At 37.4% G+C, this 6,363-nt stretch overlaps 1 non-coding gene across 1 annotated transcript; it reads left to right on the top strand.

Annotated features, from left to right (window-relative positions):
• The first annotated feature begins 6,055 nt into the window (after positions 1 to 6,055).
• LOC131174287 (small nucleolar RNA R71) lies at positions 6,056 to 6,162 on the top strand. The gene has a single exon (XR_009144535.1). It is a non-coding gene; the product is annotated as a small nucleolar RNA R71 (small nucleolar RNA).
• Positions 6,163 to 6,363: the final 201 nt, after the last annotated feature.

Here is a 6,363-nt window from a genome sequence, read left to right as displayed (position 1 = left end):
GTCGAAGTCTACTGAGTTTGGGTTTGTGAGAGGACCACATTTTGGTTCTGACCATTTTAATGAAAAGGAGGAAACCTTTCGACTTCCTGTAAAATTTTGCCGGAAAAAATGGCATGAGGAAGGAAGTCGACGAGGTTTATCGGGAGTGTTGGCGAGGTTTTTGGAAAATTGGCGGAAATGCTGGGTCTTTTAAAATGTGGGGTAGACATGTGGTAATTTGGGTCATGCTTAGGGTTAAGCATAAGGTTCAGCAGAATTTGCTTAAGACTTTGCTTGACAAGCAATGTCATCAAAGAAGTTTCCAGTGTTTTGGGCAAAATTGTGGTTTTGCTTACCAAAATCACCCAAAAGCTATGGAATGCTATCAGAACCTCAAAGAATTACCAAATACACAAAAAAAACATAAAATTTAGTGATTTCAGTTGATCTCGCTCATAAACTTAGTAAGCATAGCACATGTTCATTTAACTTTTGCAATCACTGTTCATTTTAGGCACCAGCCAGACTATCCTTTTGCACATTTAAATGAAATGGTCTCCTTTCTAAACTTATACCAAAAGCATATTTTCAAGAGATTTTAGACAAGTTCCAATCAACCAAGAATTGCGTAAAAATGTAGAAATTGACCTTTTTAGCAAAGATGAACAGAGCATGAATAAGAACAAAATCAGATTACAAAAACTAGCAGCAAATCAAACAAAAACATGTAAATTCCTATCAGACTACAAAATTATATATACACTAAAAGGTAAAACTTAACAAACATTATTTTTGCACTTCAATAAAGCTCTCATCAGTCCTAAATATCAAAATTGATCCTCATTCAAGTTGCATTTCACAGAATTTACACAAAACACAAAATCAAAGATGTGCTATCAAGTAGACTGCAATTTTAGCAATTTAGCACAAGTTTAAAGGTGTTATCGTTTCACAGTGCAATCGCATAAAGTGCAGAATGTTGCTTATACTTGCTTCCCTTTAATTCTTTGTTTTTGCAACAAGTGTAAACTTGCCCAATCTTCATGAATTACCTACAAAAGATAAACAAATGTCATTTTTGAGATTAATGAGGGTGAAAACTGAAATGAAAATGAAATGGAAAATTAATGAACTATAAAAGGATACGCTTGGGTTGCCTCCCAAGAAGCGCTTGTTTAAGGTCTTAAGCTTGACCTTCCACTCCAATTCTCCTAAGTATCCCTGACTGGAGAACCAAGCCATGAAACCTCTACAAACTTTTGCGTAGGTTCTCCAACAATATAATGTTTTAATCTCTGCCCATTAACTTTGAAAGTCCCTGAGGTCTCATTGCTTATCTCAATAGCTCCATAGGGTATACTTTTATAACAGTGTAGGGCCCTGACCATCTTGACTTCAATTTTCCTGGAAATAACCTTAACCTAGAATTGTATAGGAGAACAACATCACCTTCTTGAAATTCTTTCCTCCTAATATGCTTATCATGCCATCTCTTAGTTCTTTCCTTGTAAAGCTTGGCATTTTCATAAGCATCCAATCTAAGCTCCTCAAGTTCATTTAGTTGCAGCATTCTTTTTTCTCCTGCAGTTTTTAAGTCAAAGTTCAGTGTCCTTATGGCCCAATATGCTCTATGCTCCAACTCCAAAGGTAAATGACAAGCCTTCCCATAAACCAATCTAAATGGGGTAGTTCCGATAGGGGTTTTAAAGGCTGTTCTATAGGCCCAAAGAGCATCATCTAACTTTAGTGACCAATCTTTCCTCGAACAATTCACTGTTTTCTCGAGAATTCTTTTCAGCTCTCTATTGGAAATCTCCACTTGACCACTAGTTTGTGGATGGTAGGGTGTTGCAACCTTATGCTTCACACCATATTTTTGCAATAATCTTTCAAATTGGTGGTTGCAAAAATGAGATCCTCCATCACTTATAATGGCACGTGGAGTTCCAAATCTTGTAAAAATGAACTTTTTAAGGAATTTAATCACCACTCTTACATCATTAGTTGGAGATGGTATAGCTTCAACCCATTTGCTAACATAATCTACTCCAACTAAAATGTATTTGTGTCCCAAGGATGATGGAAAGGGTCCCATGAAATCAATGCCCCACACATCAAATAGTTCCACTTCCAATATATTTTGGAGGGGCATTTCATCTCTCTTTGAGATATTACCCATCCTTTGACACCTATCACATGCATTTACAAACTTCCTCACATCCTTAAACATGTGTGGCCAAAAGAACCCTGCTTGAAGAACTTTTTCTGCAGTTTTTGTCACACTCATATGACCCCCATAAAGTGAAGAATGGCAATCTTTGATAACATTCCCTATCTCCTCATCAGCTAAACATCTTCTAATCAGCCCATCTCCACATTTCTTGAACAAAAATGGTTCTTCCCAATCATAATTCTTCACATCAAAGAGAAATTTCTTCTTTTGCTGCCATGTTAAATCAGGTGGAAGGATTCCACACACTAGATAGTTCACAAAATCTGCATACCAAGGGGTTTTTGCATTCATGATTACTAACAATTGCTCATCAGGAAAATAATCATCTATTGGGGGCTCTTTTCCCAGATTGTCTCCTTGTTCTTGTCTCAATCTAGACAGATGATCCGCTACCACATTTTCTACTCCTTTCTTATCTTTAATTTCCAAGTCAAACTCTTGAAGGAGTAACACCCACCTTATCAATCTAGGTTTAGCCTCTTTTTTCTGAAGGAGATACTTGATAGCTGCATGATCTGTGTACACTATTACCTTAGACCCCACAAGATAGGACCTGAATTTGTCTACTGCAAATACTACTGCCAAAAACTCTTTCTCTGTAGTAGAGTAATTTATTTGAGCATCATCCAAGGTCCTACTTGCATAGTATATTGCATACACCTTCTTATCTTTCCTTTGTCCCAAAACAGCCCCAATGGCATAATCACTAGCATCGCACATTAACTCAAAAGGTATTGACCAATCGGGTGGCTGCATAATAGGAGCAGATATCAAAGCTTCCTTTATCCTGCAAAAAGCATTCATACAATTAGTATCAAAATTAAATTCCACATCTTTACTCAATAAATTGGTAAGAGGTTTAGAAATCTTAGAGAAATCCTTGATGAATCTCCTATAAAATCCAAAGATGCCCCAAGAAACTCCTCACTCCCTTCACAGATGTTGGGGGTGGCATTTTCTCAATAACTTCTACCTTTGATTTATCCACCTCAATACCCCTGTTTGACACAAGATGGCCCAAAACAATTCCTTCTTGTACCATAAAATGGCACTTTTCCCAATTCAAAACTAAATTGAACTCTTCACATCTCTGCAAAACCTTAGACAAGTTAGATAAGCATTCATCAAAAGATTTACCATACACGTAAAAATCATCCATGAACACTTCCATAATACCCTCAATCATGTCGAAAATATGGACATCATACATCGTTGAAATGTAGCAGGCATTACATAGTCCAAATGGCATCCTTCGATATGCAAAGGTACCATAAGGACATGTGAAGGTAGTTTTATCTCGATCATCTGGGTGAATAGGGATATGAAAGAACCCAGAATAGCCATCCAAATAGCAAAAATAAGAATGATGAGCTAGTCTCTCAAGCATTTGATCTATAAATGGTAATGGAAAATGGTCCTTTCTTGTTGCATTATTCAATTTTCTATAGTCTATACACATTCTCCATCCATTCAGCTTCTTGTAGGTATTAGTTCATCATTTTCATTTTTAACTACCGTGATGCCCCCTTTCTTAGGTACAACATGAATCGACTTACCCAATTGTCGCCGTAAACAGTGGTAAATGATACCTGCATCAAGCAATTTCAAGATCTCCTTTTTCACAACCTCTTTCATGTTTGGATTCAATCTCCTTTGTGATTCTCGAGAGGCTTTATGGTCATTTTCCAACAAAATTCTATGCATGCACACAGAAGGATGTATTCCTTTAATATCATCAATGGTATAACCAATTATCCTTCTATGCTTTCTAAGAACTCTCAATAATTTTTCAACCTCACAATCAGCCAATTTAGCACTAACAATCACAGGATATGTAGAATTTTGACCTAGAAAAGCATACCTGAGATTTGTTGGAAGAGGTTTCAACTCTACCTTAGGTGCTTCACCTTTTTCAAACTTTGATGATGAAGTTGTTTCTTGCTTCAAGTTCCCAATATTTTCAATATCAGCCATAGGCAATGGTGGATTTCCTTCCAAAATTGTAGCATATTCTGCAGCTTCCTCAATCTCATCCCCTTTTTTGATGTTATGAACCAAACAAGCTTCTAAGGGGTCTTTAGGATGTTGCTTTTTAAGCACTTCTCTAACCTCTTCATCTATCACATCAACTCTCAAGCATGAGTTTGAATCATCTTTCTTTTTCATTGCTTGAAACAAATTAAATTCAACTTTCTCTTCCCCAACTTCTAATGTAAGCCTCCCATTTTTTACATCAATCACACCCAAAGAAGAGCAAGGAAAGGTCTACCAAGAATAATAGGAATGTGTACATCCTCCTCCATCTCCAATACCACAAAGTCCACTGGTATGAAAAATTTCCCAACTTTCAGAGGAACATTCTCAACTATTCCAATTGGAAATTTAATAGATCTATCTGCTAACTGCAGTGATATGGTAGTAGGCTTCATTTCTCCAATCTTCATTTTCTCATAGATAGACAATGGCATCAGACTAACACTGGCTCCAAGATCGCATAAAGCCTTATCTATACTGGTATCCCCAATGTGACATGGTATGGAGAAACTCCCAGGATCTTTCAGTTTGGGTGGAAGCTTATTTTGCAAGATGGCACTGCTTTCTTCCGTGAGAGCTACAGTCTCAAATTCCTCCAATTTCTTCTTGTTAGATAAAATCTCCTTCAAAAATTTGGCATATGAAGGCATTTGTGCTAAGGCATCAGTGAAAGGAATAGTCACATGCAAAGACTTCAATACCTCCAAAAACTTCCCAAATTGTTTATCCAATTTTGCTTTCTGAAACCTTTGTGGGAATGGTAAAGGTGGCATGTAGGCTTTAGGTGCAACATATTTAGGCTCCTCTTCTTTGCTCTCACTCTCCTTACTTCCTTTTTCTTCCACTGAATTTTCTTTCTCAGCTTCAATTCTAACTTCAACTTCAGTTTGTTCATCTCCTTCTCTGCTTTTCTTTTCTTCAACTTTCTCTTCAATATTTTTATCCCCATTCTCCAATATTTTTCCACTTCTCCAGGTAATAGCCTTGCATGGCTCCCTTGAATTTTCTGGTTGGCTAGGAAGCTTCCCAAATGCTTTGTTACTTGAAGAGCTAGCTTGTTGAGCTATTTGATTCTCTAATATCTTGTTGTGTGTTGCCATTTGATCCACTTTAGATGCTAATTGAGAAATCATTTCTTGTTGACTTTGATGGCTCACAAGTAGAGTTTCAATCATAGAGTCCAATCTAGCAGACATGTCTAGTTGTGCTAGGAGGGGTAGAGGTTGAGCAGCTGCATTTTGAGGTTTAGAAATTCCAGAGGAGGCCCTCTATTCTCTGAAAATTCGATGTTGTTGATATCCGTAAGGTTCTCAAAATTCTGGTTTTGCCCTTGTCTACCTCCCCAAGAGAAATTTGGGTGGTTTCTCCATGCCGGATCATAAGTTGCGTAAAAATGGGTTACCACCGATCTTTGATTGTAGTTCCCCACATAATCCACTTGCTCACTTGAAAAATCTTGATTAAGTGCAGAAAATCACTGCACAATTGACATTTGCACCCAATTTCTAGTGAATTACTAGAACCTCCTATGAAGAATCTACTTTCATACTTAACTTGTCCATCTTCTTTGTCAAAGCATCAAACTTAGCATTAATCATATTCATGGCGTCAAGCTCAAACATACCAGCTGGTTTCTTGATCTCATTCCTCTCACAACTCCATTGGTAGTTGTTATAAGCAATTTTATCAAGAGTCGAAAAGCTTCATCTTGATTTCTCCATAAGGTCACCTCCGTAAGATGCATCAATTGTACTCCTAATAGCTGGTGAAACTCCATTATAAAAGTGTTGAACAAGCATCCACTTAGGAATCCCATGATGTGGACATCTCCTTTGCAAATCCTTGTACCTCTCCCATGCTTCATATAAGCTCTCATCATCTCTAGGTTTAAAAGAAGTCAGCTCATTTCTCAGCTTAGCTGTCTTGCTTGGTGGAAAATATTGAGCCAAAAATGCTTGAGAAAGTTCATCCCATGTTGTGATAGAACCCGGTGGCAAAGAATGTAACCACTCTCTAGCTCGGTCCTTCAGAGAAAAAGGAAATAATCTGAGTCGAATTGCATCATCAGAAACTCCATTTATCTTCAACATATCACTGATCTCAAGAAAGTGTGCCAG

Source organism: Hevea brasiliensis, chromosome 15 (genome assembly GCF_030052815.1).
Source record: "Hevea brasiliensis isolate MT/VB/25A 57/8 chromosome 15, ASM3005281v1, whole genome shotgun sequence".
Lineage (NCBI taxonomy): Eukaryota > Viridiplantae > Streptophyta > Magnoliopsida > Malpighiales > Euphorbiaceae > Hevea > Hevea brasiliensis.
Note: the sequence above shows the minus strand (reverse complement) of the source record. Positions and strands in the feature narration are given on the sequence as shown.